This window comes from Eubalaena glacialis, chromosome 12 (genome assembly GCF_028564815.1).
Source record: "Eubalaena glacialis isolate mEubGla1 chromosome 12, mEubGla1.1.hap2.+ XY, whole genome shotgun sequence".
Classification (NCBI taxonomy): Eukaryota; Metazoa; Chordata; class Mammalia; order Artiodactyla; family Balaenidae; genus Eubalaena; species Eubalaena glacialis.
Window position 1 is genome coordinate 40,149,522 of NC_083727.1, and position 19,864 is coordinate 40,169,385.

The window sequence follows — 19,864 nt, forward strand, 5'->3', positions numbered from 1 at the left end:
GGAACAAAATAGCCTTAACTTAGTATTTCCTCTTTCATTATTTTTACTTAAGCCTACATGTGAGCATTTCCTTCTCCCAAACCTTTACATCAGCAGTTTCCCAACTTGCCTTGCCATATTGATTTTATACTTTCGTCATTAATCATATCTGTCAGATTTTTTTCCCAATGGATGGACAACATTGCAGATTGATTTCCATCTCCAAAGTGTCAAATTTCCTTCCATTCCCAGGGTTCAGTTCACAGTGGTGTTCACTGAAAAATGCTATGTCAAAATTCTGGGCAAATTGATTGATCTTTTTGAATCTCAATCTTCTCATCTGTTAAGAAAAAAAAGAAAAAACCAAGAAGATCAAAACAGACTATATCTACACTCCCCATAGCTATAAGTAAGTATGTATAACATGTGACTAATGTAAATGAATATAACAAATCGCTCAGTAGGATTTACAATCCCACAAGTTTTTACTACTTGTGGGAGGTAGTCAATAATATAATTTAGTCAGTAGATGGCACTGTTTATTATAGTATTAAGATTAAGAAAGCAGTCACTGAATGTCAATTACCTCCCCTGATTAGGGTCCAGGTAGGAGAGGAGGAGGTTCTGTTCTTAGAGAAGAGAAGACATAGATTCTTTAAAGGTTAGAGTGACCTTGAGAAGGAATCTAGTCTGTCTTCCTGGCTCATTAGACCTTTACAAGGAAAATTCTATTTCAGATATTTTTCAAAGTGGTTGATATTTTTAACATACTTCATTTATCCCTTTCAAATTTGAAACACTCAAGAAATCTTCTATCCAAATTGCATCTTTTTTTTTTTTTTTCTTCATGTCTTTGTATTTGGTCCTGAGTAAAATTAGGAACAATTCCTCTCATTCTTTTCCTGTAAGATCCCTCCAGGCGTATAGGGAACACTATTATTTTATGCATGTACTTTTTCTTTCTTGGGGTCCTCAGTCTGAAAAACACATCAAATTTGGGGGAAACGACTATCCACAGTCTAATGTATGAATTCTAATATTACAGTACTATCTTGAATTATAACATACCATTATATAACATGTAAAATCTAGTATCTATAGAAGCATTTAGTTATAAAATAATCAAAATATGTAAATGTTTATAGGACACAACATTATATACATTGCATTTCCATTAGCTGTAACCAAATCAAATCTTTTGGAGAAATTTATAGATCAAAAAAACAGATTATAATTCATAACTATCAGGTACAGAATGTTGCTTTCAACTACCATCTCTTAATCTTTCCCTCATTTTGCTATTTCTTCATGAATTTAAAATTTTCTAAGTTAGAATAAATTAGTAATTAAGTACCATATAAGTGAACACTATTAAATAAATATTCAGAATAGTTTTATTATAAGTTCAGAGGGTTAACCATCTTGGACAATAAAATATTACTTTTTTTCTTTAAACATATCAAGGAAATATCAGTGTACTTAACTTTTTATAATTCTTTTTCTCTCTACTGTATTTTAAGTCTCTTAAAGTCAGGGAATATGTTTCACTTATCCATGAATCCAAAGAACCTTGAAAGTACTAGCTTAATAAACATATACAGTGGTACATAGTAAATATTGGTTGAATGAATACTTTCACCCAAGTTAATTCAATTGTTCAGGAGAATTATCAACTACACTGAAAGTATAGTTTCAGTAACTATTATGTCAACATTTGATTTCCCTGTGATAAGTCTACTTATCATTGTGTATTAATACTTTTTAGTAGCTATCTTTGTGTTGTTAATAAAAAGGAAACACAAGGATAAAGAAAGGCACTTAAAAATTAATCCTGTATAGAAATGTAATTAGATTAAATAATTATCTTTTATCATCTTCTGGTTATTATGAATATATTCATTGTATCATATTATTCTGTACAAAATGCTTTTTTCAGACAAAATATTGTTTTACACATTTTCTTTGTGTTCTCTTACAATTATATGCTTACTTATTATTTTAAATTATTTGGAAAACATTGAGGGTTTAATTTTTTCATTTGTTTCATTTTGTTTGGGGAATTTCATATTACTTGTACATTTTACTGTTTTGAAAGTGTTTCTTAAATTTCACCAATAGTCATTAATTATAGGATTGTATATGCACTGTAATCTTTATTCTATACAATTCCTGAGATTATGTCACAAAGGACCCTCTGCAGGAAACCTAATATATCTGATTAATAAATGTACTTATTACTTAAAGAAATCACTTGGTATCCTGTGATATCATTTGGTATCCTATGAATATAGTTAAAATAAATAGACTTAGCCTCTTTGAGGAGATATACAGATGGCAACAAATATATGAAAATGTGTTCAATATCATTAGCATTAGCAAAATGCTAATGATGCCATGATGAGGCGGCACCACACACCTATTAGAACAGTTAAAGTAAAAATAGTAAAAATAGTGACAATACAAAATTCAGGCGAGGATGCAGAGGAACTGGATCTCACACACATTACTGGTGAGAATGTAAAATGGTACAGCCACTCTGAAAAACAGTTTAGTTTTCTTAGAAAGTAAACATACACTTATCATACAACCCAGCACTTGCAGTCCTGCACATTTATTCCAATAAAAAGGAATGAACTATTCATAATACAACAACTTGGATGAATCTCAAGGGCATTATTCTGAGTGAAAAACAATGTCTAAACATCACATACTGTATGATTTCATTGATATAACATTCTTGAGATGACAAAATTATAGAGATGGGGAACAAATTAGTGGTTGTCAGAGATTACGGATGGTGGTAGGAGAGTGCTATAAAAGGGTAGTGAGAGGAAAGAGATCTTTGTAATGATGACATAGTTCTGTATTTTGATTATGTTGGTCATTACCCAAATCTACACATGTGATAAAATGTCATAGAACTATACACACACATTATACTAATGTCAATTTTTCTGTTTTTGATATAATGCTACAGTTATGTAAGATGTAACTATTGGAGAAATTGAGTGAAGAAGACATGGTACTTCTTTCTATTGTCTTCCCAACTTCCCAACGAATGTATAATTCTCAAGGTAAACAACTTTAAAAAGTCATTTGCCATCTTGTTTTAAATTCCAGAACAGACAACATAATATTTTTCCTTTCTTTCCTCAATACTATTTTTAATTATTTTATACTTTAAAATGATTCTCTTCTGGTGGGTTTGTTTCAATACTTGCTAGATTAAGCTATCTTGGCAGTCTCTTCTGCTTTTGAAATAGTGGTAAATATTAAGGGTATGTGGGAGAAATTTTGCAATTTCTCTACTCAACAGCAAGGATGGCTAATACACAGAGTATGCTGAAGTTCATTGGGAAAGAAACATGCTCATGTAGGAGTGCTTATTTCTAAGATAAAAATTTTAAATGTTTTCTCTACTAGCTGAAAGAGTGATGACTGTCCTTTTTTGGAAATATAGACCATTGCTTTTGATGATTGTAAGCAGGACACTATAAAACTAGAACTTCCTTCCCATTCCATGTTATATAGTCAAGTGTGAACAGAGAAAGAAAACATTAGGAATAAATCTTCCATTTATTCCTCAGTCAAATTATGTACAGTACAGTGAAATTCTTTTCATTTCTATTTGGCTCACAGATGTGTCTGGAAGGAACCTGACTTGCAGTTCAGGATGTCTAGCCATAAATTATTCTCTTCCTGATAGTGTGATACAAAGGATATGGATTTTAACTACTGATTCTACTGCTAAGGACCCTTGAAAAACACTATTCTGTCTGAAGAACTTTTGAAGTAAAAATGTGAGATACTTATCTGTCACTCACAGATACATAGCTTAGGTCACAAGTTTGGAAAATGCTATCAATTGTATGCCATTAGATCTGCAATAATTTGTGATTATTCCTTACTATCATCCCTTAACTGGTTGAAGTTATTCCTGCAGTCACTCACAAAAACTAAAATAACATCATCTTCGGCCCAAATTATAATAAAATACTCACTTTATTAAATATATTTGTCCATGAATATTTGGCCTAAAACTATTTTTATATTTCTCTATAAACATATGTAAAATAACTTTATGAGCTAAAATATACTTTTAAAAAACTGTCTTACAAGCCTTTTGCAAAACCTGTTGATGCCTCTTTCTATATGTTGAAGCAATTCTCTATACTTTCACTCTTTTCTTCTTCACTTATTACTGAAGTCCAGAAGTGAGTGTATATTTCAACAAATACTTCTTCCAGCTTCAGGTCTATTATATACTTTACATGAGCCAAGGGTATGGTATTGTACTTGTACCTGTCTAGGTCTCGGTCTTTATTTCCATAATGTTCTACATTTCCTAGTGAGCTCCCTGAGGACAAAGCTCAGGAGCACTGTCTATAGCCCTGAGTATGAAGTGACCTGCATGGTGGGTATTCAAGATGAATGTGGTAGTTATAATTCTGCACTTAGAAATTTAATTTATTTCAACTGAATACTTCTAAAGGAATTTAATTTATTTTAATTAAATTCTTTTAGAAGTATTAGTTCAATACATGAAAGGAGAAGCTGTGTAACGTGCAACAATACTCTACTAGAGACCAAAATGACCTAAGAAGCATGGCCAGGAGGCCAGAGTGGCTCAGCCTTCCTCACCTTGGCTCAGCCTTTCTCACTGTAACTGCAATACGGCGTACACTGCAACAATCTGTGCTCCATCTCCACTCACCTTTGTAGACTAGAAAATAACTGGACTTAATCCTATGCCCGTATAAAATAGGAAATGTGTTTCTCAACTCTTTAGCCCATGTCTCCTTTCAATAGGTTGAAAAATCTCATCCCTTTCTTTGAAGTTAATTGAAATACCCAAATAAATTAAGACAACACACCCACACAAACTCTAAAGTCATTAAACTGCTAAATATGATGTTTCAAAGTTGTCCACGACCACTAGTCTTGATTCTCATATACACACATTGATGTAAAAGACTCTAAGTTCACATCTCCATAAACCAACCCTCACTGGCATCAATGACTGAGAATAGGTGTTGAGTTGGAGTGTTGGTTTGAAGTGCTGTTGCTATGGTGTTTTTCAGAATATCTTAAAATGTGAATAGTGAATACACATGTGAATACTGTTATATGACAAATGCCCCAGGGCTCCAAAAAAGAGGCAGAGTGTGAAGTATAATAAAACCTGGATGGTTTTTCAGTTCAGTCAATCAAAAAGGGGTCCGACTAGTTCTGCAGGTCATCAGTTTTCTCATTGCCCTCTTCTAGGCTATACCATGAAGCTCACAGGGTTTGCCAACATTCATTGACCAAAGAATTCAATAAAATACTCATTATATTTGTTATATTATAATTATTATAATATATAATTATTATAATAATACTTTCTCTATTATAATTATACTTTATAATATACTTTCTCTATTATAATTATTATAATATATAATTATTTTAATAATTCTAAAATTTATATGGAACCACAAAAGACCCTGAAGAGCCAAAGCACTTTTGAGAAAAAAGAATAAAGCTAGAGGTATAACACTCCATGACTTCATACTGTACTGCAAAACTACAGTAATCAAAACAGTATGGTACAGGTACAAAAACAGACACATAGATCAATGGTACATAATAGAGAGCACAGAAATAAAATCACTAACCTATGGTCAATTAATCTATGACAAAGGAGGCAAGGAAATATAACAGAGAAAAGACAGTCTCTTCAATAAGTGGTGCTGGGAAAACTGGACAGCTACACGTAAAAAATGAAATTAGAACATTTTCTCACACCATATACAAAAATAAGCTCAAAATAGATTAAAGGCCTAAATGTAAGGCCTAAATGTAAGAACTTAAAATAGATTAAAGGCCTAAATGTAAAGGCCTAAATGTAATAGATTAAAGGCCTAAATGTAAGAAACCATAAATCTCCTAGAAGAAAACATAGGCAGAACACTCTTTGACATAAATCGTAGCATATTTTTTTGAATCTGTCTGCTAAAGCAAAAGAAACAAAAGCAAAAATAAACAAATGGAACTTAATTAAACATGAAAGCTTTTGCACAGCAAAGGAAACCATCAACAAAATGAAAAGACAACCTACTGAATGGGAGAAAATATTTGCCATTCATATGACTGGTAAGGGGTTAATATCCAACATCTATAAATAGCTCATACAACCCAACATCAAAAACAAACAAACAACCCTATTAAAAAATGAGCAGAAGAACTGAATAGACATTTTTCCAAAGAGGAAATGCAGTGGTCAACAGGTACATGAAAAGATGCTCAACAATGCTAATCATCAGGTAAATGCAAATCAAACCCACAATGAGATATCACCTCACACTGATTAGAATTGCTATAATCAAAAAGAACACGAATAACAAATGTTGGCAAGGATGTGGAGAAAAGGGGATCCTTGTACACTGGTGGTGGAAATGTAAATTGGTACAAACACTATGGAAAACAATATGGAGGTTCCTCAAAAAATTAAAAATAGAATTGCCGTATAAATCCAGCAATTCCACTTCTGGGTATTTATCCAAAGACAATGAAAACACTATTTGAAAAGAGGTATACATCCCCATGTTCATTGTAGCATTATTTACAATAGCCAAGATATGGAAACTACCTGTGTCCATTGATGGATAAATGGATAAAAAAATTGTGGAACATATATACAATGGAATCTTATTCAGCCATAAAAAAGAATGAAATCATTCCTTTTGCAACAACATGGGTGAACTTTGAGAACATTATGTTAAGCGAAATAAGTCAGAAAGAGAAAGACAAATACTATATGATTTCTCTTGTATGTGGAATCTAAAAAAAAAACAAAAACAAAAAAAGAAGCTCATAGATACAGAGAATAGATCGTTGGTTGCAAGAAGCAGGGAGTGAGGGATGGGAGAAATGAGTGAACTGGGTTTTTTGTTTTTGTTTTTGGTTTTTGGTTTTCAGCTTTGTGTTTTTTTAGTTTAAATAAATTAAATAAAAATTTAAAAGAAAAAATATTTATATAATTTTCTGAGTTTTAGTACAACATGTTCCTCTTAAGAATGCAATGAGGTTGATGTTTCCAAAAGCTCTTAAATTCTGAAATATAGGAAGAATGCTTTTCAGCATTGAAACCCAAAGGCCACCTAGACACAATGTGGTGAGCAGACAAATGATAATCTCTTATGACAAATCTAAAATATGCTTTGCCCAACCATATTAATCTGTTGGAAGAGTCACGTGATCTGGCTACTTGAAGCAAAACCTACACTGTGTTATGCTACTTTTCTTAGGTGGAAGTCATGCCACGTTGCAGGAAGGTGTGTTTAATGTTTCATTTCTAATTACACCCCTGAAAAAGTTATTCCATACATATCATGCAAGAATCTAACTGCAAAAGAAAAAGAATTCTGACTTAAGAAGGCTGGATAACATTTACCTGTTTAGGTATGCATTTCACCACACCCCATACCTTCTTATTTCCTCTTTCTTCTAATATAGAGCATGTGCTTTCATTTCCCATTTTTGACTTATGACAATAATAATTCATTACATTTACTTAGAATGAGAAATTCTTCTAATGACTCATGTGTAAAGGGATGCTTACAAAATAAAAATCAGTGAGCATGTTGTACCATCCAAGTGTTTCCAGAGTTACTTAGACTTGTCCTAACTAATGCTGTAAACTTTGAAATAAAGGAGAATGCAGAACTTCTGTGGTTTGTGACCCCTTCCAAAATATGGCAGAATTTATAGTCATTGCATGTGAAAAAATATATAATTATCATTATCATTATAATTTTTTCTTGTAACTAAAATTCTGAATGAGCCCAAACATAGACTTGTGAGTTCATTTTTCTATAATAAAAGAAAAAATAAGAATTTTTGAAGGATAAAGTTGTATACAATTTCTGATTGTGTATCTTAGTGCTTAAAAGACTCTTGACTTTTAAAAGAAGGGTAAAAATGCTACTATCTACTATAGACATTTTTCTTGACAACTTGGCTTTCGGGGCCTATCAATCTGAAGACAACTATCTATTTTGAATACTAACAAATCTGAATTTGGGATATATCTTACAATGAAGATATGTTAGTGCCCTATTATAATTTAATTGGTAGTTTTTTTCATGTCTTACAACTGATGGTGTCTTAACTTTGGTGAAATATTGCAGTTGTTAAGATGGATGAATTGATCTGACTTATTAATCCCTTTACATTTATGTTTCTGGTAAACTTCTTTCACTTTCTGTCCTGTATCATCCTCTGGCCTCAGCCCATTGTACCTTACCTCTGGGCCACAATTCTCTTGCCTATAAAATAAAGGCGATGGAGCAAGTAGTTTCCAATGTCCCTACATTTTGAATTGTTCTGATTTACTTCTTTACTGACTACCTAATATCTTTGTCTTTCCTGAAGAGGGCATCCACAAGGGCACAATGGATCCCTCCAGTTCCTTAACTGAACACAAAGAAAAGGTAGTAATACAAAATGTGATGGAGGTAGGTGGGAATAATTAAGGGGTAGGCTCTCACTTAAGTAAAATACAGCTTAGATCAGGAAACACAACATATTTGCTTACATTTAGGTCTGATAGTCTTAAAGGATAATCCCTTTACGTGATCCAGAATTCTGGGAAGATCTATGGGAATTTGTGAGGAAGTCAAAAACTATTCTTATTCTTTTTAGGTCAATGGAGAAAATATTAAAGAGCTAATGACCTTTTCTTGTTCCTTGGTTTCTTTGAGAAAGGACCTGAGGGTCACCACCAAGCTCTGAGAATGAAGGAGGTGAGGACTAGTGTAAGTGTCATTCTACACCACAGTCGGGTAATATGGAACTCGTCTTATAGACTGTTGCCGATTTGTGTTACTCAAGCCAGAAATTGGATTCCTCCCTCCTTGTTTGTAACTCCTCACATCAAATCAATTAGAAATCCTATTGATTCTAATTAACAAACATCTCCCAAAGCTTTCTACCTTTCCCCATCACCACCGTCACTACCCTGATTCACACTACATCATCTCTCATCTGGGTTATTACAACAACCTTCCAAAAGGTCTCCATGTATCTAATCTTGCTTCCTCTTGTTCATTACAATGAGGCTATTGTATCTGAAAGCTTTTTAAAGCATGAAACATATGTAAAGTACTTCCTGGAATAAAACCTCAAAGCCACCTAGATACAGTGTGGTGAGCAGAATTATGGACAAATCTCTAATGCCCTTTGGGTTTTATAAAGTTCAATGATTCTTTATTGCTTTTAGAAGAAAGTCCAGGTTTTTTTAACCTGGCTTCCAACATTTTTAATGTTACAACACATTAAAATCATAATATTTAAGTGGCTCACAGGGATACCCTGAAGTGGAGGGATTTGAAGAGTCTACATTGATACTGGACTTTTTAAAAAAATCATTACATTTTATCTAGGTCACATAATTACAATAAGAAAAATAAAATACAAAGTGTTAGGGAAGAAACTAAATAATTTTACTTGTATAAATCTTTCAAATAAAATATTTTAAATTTTTTCTACTAAAATTTTAAAATCTGTAAACAGATTACAACTTTTATATTAAAATTTATGTCTCAAGTGGCTTCACCAAATTTCTAATCAAGACTTTTTAATGATGACCTCTCTGAAATCTTGACAGATCAATCTGTAAGAAACATTGGTCTCACAAAAAGTAGCTAATGACAGAGCTGTGTTAATCACTCTTTTTATATTGATGAAAATGACTTTCTCATCATTAACCAGAATTTGGATAACTTGAGCTACTTACATGGTCCTTATTATACGCAATTCTTCTTAAATCTAACAGCTCTTTCTTTTCTTTCATTGATCAGTATCACCTCAAAATTTCTGATGGTAATGCAAAATGATTTCTAATTCAATAAGACTTTTCATTTCAAAATTTCAAAATAATCATGAAATGTTTCCTCAAGTTGCTCTAACAGCCTGTACTAGTCAGGGTTCTCCAGAGAAACAGAACAGAACCAACAAGATATTATACATATATGGAGAAGGAGAGAGAGAGAGAGAGAGAGAGGGAGAGAGAGAGATTTTTTTAAGGAACTGGCTCATGTGACTCTGGAGGCTTGGTGAGTGCAAAATCTGATGGGGGAGGAAAGCAGCCTGGAAACTCAGGAAGGACTTGTGGTTCAAGTCCAAAGGCAGTTTGCTGTAAAATCAGAAAGGTAATTTGCTGATTACATTGCAAATGTAATGGGTGGAGGTCATGGGGTGGAGGTCACACTTTTGTTCGAGTCAAGGCTTCAACTGATTGAATGAAACCCACCTACATAATGAAGGGCAACCTGCTTTACTCAAAGTCCACATTTTTTAATGTAAATATCATACAAAAACACCCTCACAGAAACACCCAGAGTAATGTTTGACCAAATATCTGGGCACTGAGGCTCAGGCGAGTTGACACATAAAATTAACTACCACAACAGTCTTAATTAGTCTTAGAATTCAAATTATGATTCTGACTAAATATTGCTGATGAGCAACTTCCCCTTCCAAAAGAAAATTTTTGCTCTGAATTTGTAAACTTTATGAGTACATATTAATAGAATATTTATATGGTCCTAGAAAGTTTTAAGTTTATTTAAGTGCTTACAAAGTTCAGTTAAGTAACTTTTTTTTTGGAGCCAATAACTTGCATTTTATTTTACTTTTGTTATTGCTCATGAGTATCAAATATAATCCAGGACTAAACAGTACAGTGAGGTAAAAAGTTGAGAAATTCTCAAATATGGAGTAAAATATCCTAAATTTAAATCCCATGCACAAAATTCAGAATCACAACAAGATTTATGGTTAGACCCTGCTTTACAATGTGATTGAGGTTCAGAAAAGTTAATTAAGAGACAAATGTAGAGTCAGAAGGGCAAACCACAGGGATGAAGAATATGGGCTTTGCAGTCACACAGTTTGGGACCAAAACTTTTTTTGGAGCCAAAGTTTCTTCTTCTGCATGATGCAAATAGTAATACCTGCCTCACAGGCCTGAAATAAAAAGTAAATAAGAAAAAAATACACAGTCCTCAGCACAGTGACTGATGCAAAGTAAGTGTTCAACAAATAGAAGCTGGTATAATTTTTGTTTATATATTTTTTTCATTTTGTTTATCATTATCTTTATTATTACCCTAATTAAGGAGCTGGGATTTGATCCTGGGAATGCTTTTGCTAAAGCTCATTTTCAGTAAACTATTTCTCAAGCTGGTATTTCTGTAGAACTGATCAGGAACTAAATACTACCCGAGGAGAATAAAAAAGGAAGTGAATAAAAAAATTAATACTAAGAAAATAAATACTGCAGTCCATATCAATCACCTCATAAAAGCCTCTTATCACCAAGATAAGAGTGGGTGGAGACACTTCACTAAATTACTATCAAAGCATTGTGGTAGCATTTGTCTTAAGTGTGCCAGAAAAGGAAAATCTTTTTCCCCCTGTACATTCATCTCATTCATCTCTACAGCTGTGGAAAAAATATTAATAAATCTGTTCTTGAAGGGCTGAGGTGAGTGTTTAAGCTCCTTTTAGCACCAGCTACAGTTCAGAAACCCTCCATCAGCAACACCAAGTGACTCTTTTCTCTCTTCTGACCATTTCTCTTCTTGGCCTCTGTTTAGATTTTTCTTTATCACAAGTGCTGGGCTATTATGAGTGCAAGACCTATCATATTTTGCTCAAATCTTGTGGTGGTTACAGTGGTTCTTGCTCCTGTTGCTGAAATTGCATTTCTGATAACTCAAATTAGACCTCTGGGCATGGCTCATTCTGACCGCAGCTAGTTGTCATTTCATATTTCTATCTGTGAGAGGTAACTGTCTGCTGTCTTCAAAACCAACAATCAAATAAAATTCTTTCCCTTTCTTTTAGATGTTTCTGGTATATTCCTGGAAACTGTGGAGAAATGAAACATGAAAGACAGGACAAAGTCCCTTCTCTCAAAGGGCTTTATTCTAGAGCACACAGGATAACAATTGCATGAAGCCAAGGACAGACGTGTCCCTACATTCATCAGGTTGGTAGTAGTTCCTTACAAGGTGGAAGGCATTGCAGCAGAAGCTGTGAATAACAAAAAGCTCTGTTATAAATGTTTCCTGCTGTCTAAGCCTGAGAATCAAATAAGGTCACTCACTGCAGAAAATGGTACATACACTAAGCCTTGAATTATAGGTTCAACGTCAATCAGTGATGATTATTGGGGAAAAAAATCTCTCATGGAGGGAAATACAGGGTAAGAAAGAACAATGCAGAACCAGGGAACTCTTAATAACAGTTTTATTATAATACAGTGGAAGAATTAAAATTATCAAAAATAAGTCTATAAACATGAGTTGATAAATTCTACAAAAGGTATTGAGTTTGTATTTGGGAGAATTTTTAAAGTGTTTTTTAAAAAAGAATTGGCATAATCAAAGAAATGTGCCACATTTATAGAAAGATTAATGTAGTATTAATGGCAACAAAATTTTGGAAGCATAGATTTGGAATGAGAAGTTGTTCCATCTATGAGCAATTGCCCAGTCTTGAATGCTTACAGTTTTGAACTAGTAAGTTGAGAATTTAAAAGAGAACATGAGTGTGATAGACATTAAGATCCTCCAGGACCTAGTGACTTTTATAGGTGAAAACAAAGAGTGAAAGTCACCTCTGATAATTCATGAATGATCAAAATATAGCCAGTACCATAAAAAGTCAGAGGACTTGCACAGAAGTTGTGAGGAGTGGTATGTGGACAAGGGCAAGGAAAGGAAGAATTGAGGTTTAACAGCTGGTCCAGGTAGGAACAGAGGAGTAAATCTAAGGAGAAAAAGTCAGTAGAAGACAGAAATGTAAGGCTCATCTATGTGGAATTGATTATTAAAGCCATGAGCACAGATGGTATCACTGGGAAAAGAAGAGCATATGAGAACAAAAAGAACTTACATTATTTGATCACTTTGTTTGTTTGTTTGTTTGATCACTTTTTATATATTAGAACCTGGGTTTGGTATTTCATATATAGCATTTCATTTATCTAGTGTAAAAAATCTTGGAAAATGTCCAAAACAGGCATGGAAAAAGAGGAAAAGGGCATTGAAGGAGAAAGAATAGTGGGAGGAGAAAGGAATAAAGGAAAACAAAATCAATACGTTGTCATATTATCTAAAGCAAAAGGAAGGAAGAGAGGCAGAGGCTGCTCTGCATTGTCAAATTCTGAGTGGGGGGCAAGGGGAGGGGAGCATTGAAGATGAAACCCAAGAATAGGTTGATTTTTAATGATCTTTGAGATTCATGGCATAAATTGTGGGGACGAAAACAAGATTTCCAGGCCTTAAGAATGAGTTTGTAAAATGTTCATGGTAGCATGTGAGTGACTAGTGTCTTTTCCTTATAGTCCCTTAGCACTACAGAAAACAATGCAATGTTCCCTGTACTTTATCCCTTGCATCTTCTTCCTTGTGGTCTTTGGTCTAATTTTCGTCTGTTCTTGTGTCTGTGAAAAAGATGACTCTAGGTACACTGGACCTTTCATTAAAGAAATGATCATAGAACTCCGTTTATAAACTTGATACTAAAAATACACCAGTGAATTATTTTTCTTCCTAATGGTTTTGAGCATCTTCTCTGTGTCAGTACTGTTGCTTTGTGTGTACTCTCTAATTTATTTTCATAATGACCTTATTGCATCATTGTTATTATTTTCATTTGTCAGTGAGGCAAACAGAGGCACAGACAGGTTATTTTTCTGATACAAAAAACCCTTCAAATAGAAACTGGAAGCAGTTTTGTATGTAATGGATTATGTGTCTTTTGCATTTGTGATTTAGATGGATCACTAGTATGATCCATGATCTTAACTGCCATTTTATGCTTCATTCTATTTGTTTCCAACAAACATCAGTGAATACTTTTCACGTATGCCCCACATGGAGAAGATATGATAGCTTTCTTTATACTGAGAGTGAGCACCTTCAAAAGTGAATAAAAATGGAAAAAAGTAAATGAAACAAATTTACAAAATTAGTAATTTAGGAAAACAAAATATAAATTATTTTAATTAAATATGAAAAAAATTAAGTTCAAGGCAATTAATAATTCTTATATTGTGAGCTTTCTGTCAGTGTATATTATTGTAGTAATTGAGGTGTTTTGGGGTTTCATATAAGATGCTCTTTCAAAGGTATTATATTCGGTTTCTCTCTCCTTTTATACATTTATTTAATGAGGTTTGCATTTAACATTTTTCATACATGGGTATATTTCACATTGATGTATTAAATATTGTTGAGATTTTTCTTTCTGTATTTTTATAATCTAGTAGGTTATAGGTTTTTATATCTTTCTTAATTGGTTCTATTGCAAAACTGTTTTAAAAAACTGGCTAAATAAAAATAATATTGTAATAAGGGTGGAGTGAATCTATTGTTTTTATAAAAATCTTTCCAAGTTGTTCTCTTCACTTTTGTTTTGATATTCAGGCACAGAAACTAAGTAAACGAAACCTCTCTAGGGATAATAGGAATGTAAAATATACAGACATGCGTGCACACACACACACACACACACACACACACAATGTTCATCTCCATATAAGACACATTTAGAATATTAGACAGGTGAAGAAAAGTCTTAAGGACAAATACTGATTTTCCCATTTCGGTCTTGGAGAGTCAGGCAGAGATATCTCTTGTTTGTTTTTAGGATGCCCAAGTGTTCCATTAGTTCAGTCAAAGATTTAATCAATCATCCAGATGTTTGAACAATTGTCCAAATGTTTTTGTCAACTTTGTGTGAAATAACTGAACGGCCTGAACTGACTTGAATTGTTATCTTAATGCATGGCAGAGTTCAACTGAGGAAAGTATTAAATGGATCCCAACCAATGGCCTTAACAGAGAAGTAGAAACTGGTACTCCCACATTCCCATTAAATCCTGGGGTCATGCCTATTCACTTTGGTAAAACTGAACTCAAAATTTAGAGAAGTTCTGCCCCAAGAATCTAAAGACCTAGTCTGAAGGGATCTTTTGAATATTTCTTTAGTTGTATAAAATTTGAAAAAAAAATCAAATTGGTTACTACCTTTTATATCTGTCTCACTTTAGATCAAGTTCAAAGTTGGAAATGTCACTTTAGTTTCCTTAAAATAAATTTTTTTCGAATGAAATTATTAGGATTTCTTAGATTACCAAATGTTGCAAAATGGTGCATGGAATGATAGTGGAAAGAAAGGACGAACTTTAGAAATAAACACATCTGGTTTTGAATCTTAGCTCTGCTATTATAAATAACTTGATGTTGAGTAAGTTATTTGATTTAACTAATCTTCAATTTTCTCATCTGTAAATTTCAATATTATTGTAAAGTTTAGCTATAATGAACATAAAACGGCTAGAACATTATAACTCATAGCTATTATGATTTTCTTAATCATAATAGATACATTTCTTTAAGATGGAGTGTGTCATATCTATATGGAATTTTAACTTTATATTAGTGCTTAGAATCTTTGTATACTCAGTTTTCAACCTGCAGCTACTTGGGGCTAGTATTCATTCATCCATTCAACAAATTTTTTGACACTAACTATATTCCTGGTACTGTCTCAGCAATGGGGAAACAGTGAGGAAAAAATAGAAAAAAAAAAAAAAGAAAATAGACATAGTCTCTGTCCAATTAGAATTTGAAATTAATTTGGAAGAAAAACCAAAAAGGTAAATAATCAGATTTTTAAAATATATGATTCTGGAGTGTACTCTACTCAAAAAAGTACAGTAAAAGAAAAAAAAAAGTACAGGTACTGTAAGAAAGTAGAACTGAATGGCCCGATTTAATTTGAATTGTTTAAGAAGGGTCTGAGTAAGTGCTATTCAACCTGATTCCTGAAGGGTAAGTGTGGTCAGTAGGTAAATCATGGGGAAAATGGTAATTCCATGCAGAGAAAACTGATGTGTAAAAGTCCTGAGTCAGGAAAGAGCTTTCTGCATTGAGAAACTAAAACAAGATTGGTGGGGTTGGAAAGTTGGGACAAGGGGTGGCATGATCAGAGGGGAGTCTGGGGTAATAGAAGGAAAAGACAATGAAAAGCATTTTAGAGTCACTCTTAAGCTTAGTCTCAAGAGGAAAGAACTGAACACTTGCTTTATTTAGCCTCTTTTCACACCTCTTCCACCAAAATCCATGCGGAAGTTAGAAAAGAACATTTTACAGGCTGAATTCTCAAAACCAAGAAAGAGAACTCTCAAGGGACTAGAACATGGAAGGAAACCCTGACAGCAGAAGGTCAAATTGAAAAGAGAAAAAAGAATGCAAAGTGTGCAAGAGAAAGTTCTGCCTTAGAAGGTGAGAAAGAGCAAGGCATCTTCATGACGTCAGTAAGTGACACCAGGGGCCACAGAACCCAGGGCAACCAACACAATGGTGAGCTGAAGTAGCACAAAGGGGAATGTATAAAGCAAATACTGGTAGCCCCACAAAGGAAAATGGGCAAATTCATAATCACAGCGAGAGGCTGAACACCTCTCTCTCAGCAACCAACCGAGAAACCACCCGCTAATAAGGAGGGATATGGAGGAGTCGTGTAATGCACTTAACAAGCCTGATTGAATAGCTACACAAAGAAGCCTGCACCATACCCAGAAAACTGCATGTCATTTTCAAGCACACAGACTACAGCCACAAAAATTTACCATGCGCTAGACCACAATGGGAATGTCAGCAAATTCCATAAAGGTGATATTATACAGGCTCCATTTACTTATGCATCAACAATTACAAGAAATTCCACTATTCAAAAAAAAAATCCCCATATACCAGGAAATTAAGCACACACACATATACACACAACTGCAAATAATTATTAAAGTGAAAATCAATGTGGAACTTATAAACTATTTGGAGCTGAATAAACAAATGAAAAGTGCTATGTAACAAAACTAGTGGAATATGACTGAAGCAAAACTGAGAAGAAAAGATACAAACTTAAATGTATCTATTTGAAAAGAAGATTGAAAATAAATGATCTTTGCTTTTAAGACAAGAATCTAGGAAAACAAAACAAACATAAAACAGAAGAAAGTGATTAATACAAATGAAAGCACAAAACAACTAACTATAAAATTTAAAAATGTATAAGTAAAAACAAAACCCAGTACTTTGAAAAGAATAATAAGTTACTTTAGCAAATATAACTAAGATTTTAAAAATACAAATAATTGTCAGAAATGAAAAGTGGAACAAGAACAACACAGAGGAGACTAAAAAATTGTAAGAAAGCAATAAACTGCAGAGCAGTACATTTGTAAACCTAAATTAAACCGATAATTAATTTCCAAAAAATAAATTTCAAATGTATATACTTTTCTGAAGCTTATTATAGTTCAAAAATAGGTTTAAAATTAATGGTAATTAAAATATATTCTCCAGGAGAATAAAAAAAAAAAGACAGGAGAGGAGGAATCTAGCTAAAATGTTCCAGGTGAGTAAAAGTTGTGGGACAAAAGAAGTGGTTCCTTTAGGGCATGTTTAGGACTGTAGTATTCTGTGCCAGGCAAGTTTTCAGGGAGAGATGGTAGGAATATGTAATTTAATATTATTTATTAATATTGGTCATTACTGAAACCTCTAAGTCCTAAACAGTCATTCTGCTTTTTTTTCTGTTCTGGCCCAAATCTCAGAATCTAGGCTATTATGAGGGTATTTAATTTGAAGCCCTTGGAAGCTCTATCAGACCTCCAAGAGTCAAAGAAAATAAGAATGGCTTCTAATAGTTCCCTCCCACCCCAATGAGTGCTCAGAATTCAAAAATAATTCTAATAATAATTTATACAATTTTCTAGGCTATATATACTTTCTTAAAATATTTATTTTCCTGGCCCAGGCCCCTCTGACAACTGATATTAATGTTTTAGAAAAGTGCATACAGTCTCAAAAATTGTATGAATTATCATTCATAATTGAGTTGGAAAAGGGCGAGACCATCTGATCTCTTTTCCCCACTAAATAAATGCTTTCTCATGATGATGTGAACTTTATTTGTTATTTGAACTTTTTAGGGGACAAATATGTTTTTTTTTTTTCTACCATCAGGGCTGAGAATGTGCATCTAGAGGTGAATGCATCACTGGTGACTCTGAGCACCCTTCCTCTGTGACTGGGTTAAGTTTACTCAGTGTGTTGGTGGCCCAGGTAGTGCCATCGTGCACCTGCTTTCTCACCCTTCGATTTTGGCTTTTAGATATTGTGCCCTTTTTACAAAGGATTACTTGAAAAATACAAGGCATAAATAAAATAGAAGTAAATATGATGAAAAATCATGTGAGAAATGCACATACTTCAGGGTGGATGAGTTTGGTAGGTCTGCCATAACAAAGTACAACAGACTGGGTGGCTTAAACAATAGAAATTTCTTTTCTCACAGTTCTGGAGGCTGGAAGTCTGAAATCAAAGTGTCAACAGAGTTGGTTTCCTTCTGAAACCTCTCTCCTTGGCTTGCAGGAAGCCACCGTCTCCTGTGTCTTCACATGGTCTTCCCTCTGTACCCATCTGTGTCCAAATTTCCTCTTCTTATAAAGACACCAGTCATATCAGATTAGAATCCATCCTATTGACCTCATTTTAACTTAATTACATCTTTAGAGACCCCGCCTCTAAATACAGTCACATTCTGAGGTACTGGGGGTTTGGGCTTCCATATGAATATGTGAGAGGGACACAGTGCAGCCCATAACAGGGGATTTTTGTAGAATATAAAAATAAAAGGGGGAAAAATGAAAAATATGGCATAAAGATAGCTAATAAGACCGTTGTGTGAGCAATGAAAGAAAAATGATTTGAGAAGAATTTAAAACGCTCACATGGAACTTCCCTGGCAGTCCAGTGGTTAAGACTCCTCGCTCCCAATGCAGGGGACATGGGTTCGATCCCTGGTCGGGGAATTAAGATCCCGCATGCCACAAGGTGCATCCAAAAAAAAAAAAAAAAAAGGGCTCACAAACTTGGCCAAATACTAGTTAAGCAGTTGAAATTAACTTCTACTTTGCCGCTGACATAACTCCACAGTACTTTGTTGTTTCCTGTAGCGCGTTGCATTAACTGAGTTAGTTGTGTGAAAAGCTTTTAGAAATTACCCTGCGCGCCACAAGGACTTAGCAAGTATCAGCCATCTTGGTCGTCCTCATTGTTAGCTTGCGTTCTAGCACTCATCACAGTCTGCCTTTAATGCGGTCCACTCATGTGTCTAGTCTCCCCAACAATCGTGAATTCCCAAAAGTCAGAGAGACTCACTTCTGTTTCTCTGTTTCAGGTTACAATGTAGCCACGTAGTGCTTGACACCTAGAATGTGCTAAATCAAAGTTAAACTTCAGAGGAAAAATAAAAACAAAAAACGGATTTGCCATTTCTTAATATTTTTTTTCCCTTAAAATCCTGGGCTAGACAAATGCTCTAATACATGCTGAATAAAATACAAATAATATTTGTTTAAGTATGGAAATAAAATTTATCTTTTTTTGAGAACAAACAAAAGGAAAACCACTTACTGAGGTATTTTAGAGGCTCATGAGAAAAGCAGGCAGGAGCTAAGTTTTAAAACACTAAAGAATTTTAATTTGGTAGTGTTTGTAAAATGCTTTAAAGATGCAGAGTGATGCATGTGCTTTTTTTTGAACTTGGCAAAAAGGAAAAGGACACTTAAATACTTAAGACCAGATGGAGTGTGAAAAACATGAAGAAAAAAAAGTGAAAACTAAGTCAGCAAAAATATAGTTTTTCAGAGATAATTGATATTTTGCTGTCATCTGGAATGACCAAACCTCCAACTTTAATAAGAGAAAATATAATTTTTAAAATATCCAACTTGTAAATGTATTTTTATTTTGAAGAA

At 33.7% G+C, this 19,864-nt stretch overlaps 1 long non-coding RNA gene across 1 annotated transcript in view; it reads left to right on the forward strand.

Moving 5' to 3' along the window:
- The window catches only part of LOC133102562 (uncharacterized), a 149,509-nt gene that overhangs the window by 92,284 nt on the left and 37,361 nt on the right, over positions 1-19,864 (forward strand). The window contains exon 2 of the long non-coding RNA XR_009702991.1: positions 11,872-12,016. This is a non-coding gene — a long non-coding RNA (uncharacterized LOC133102562). The remainder of the gene's footprint in view (positions 1-11,871; positions 12,017-19,864) is intronic.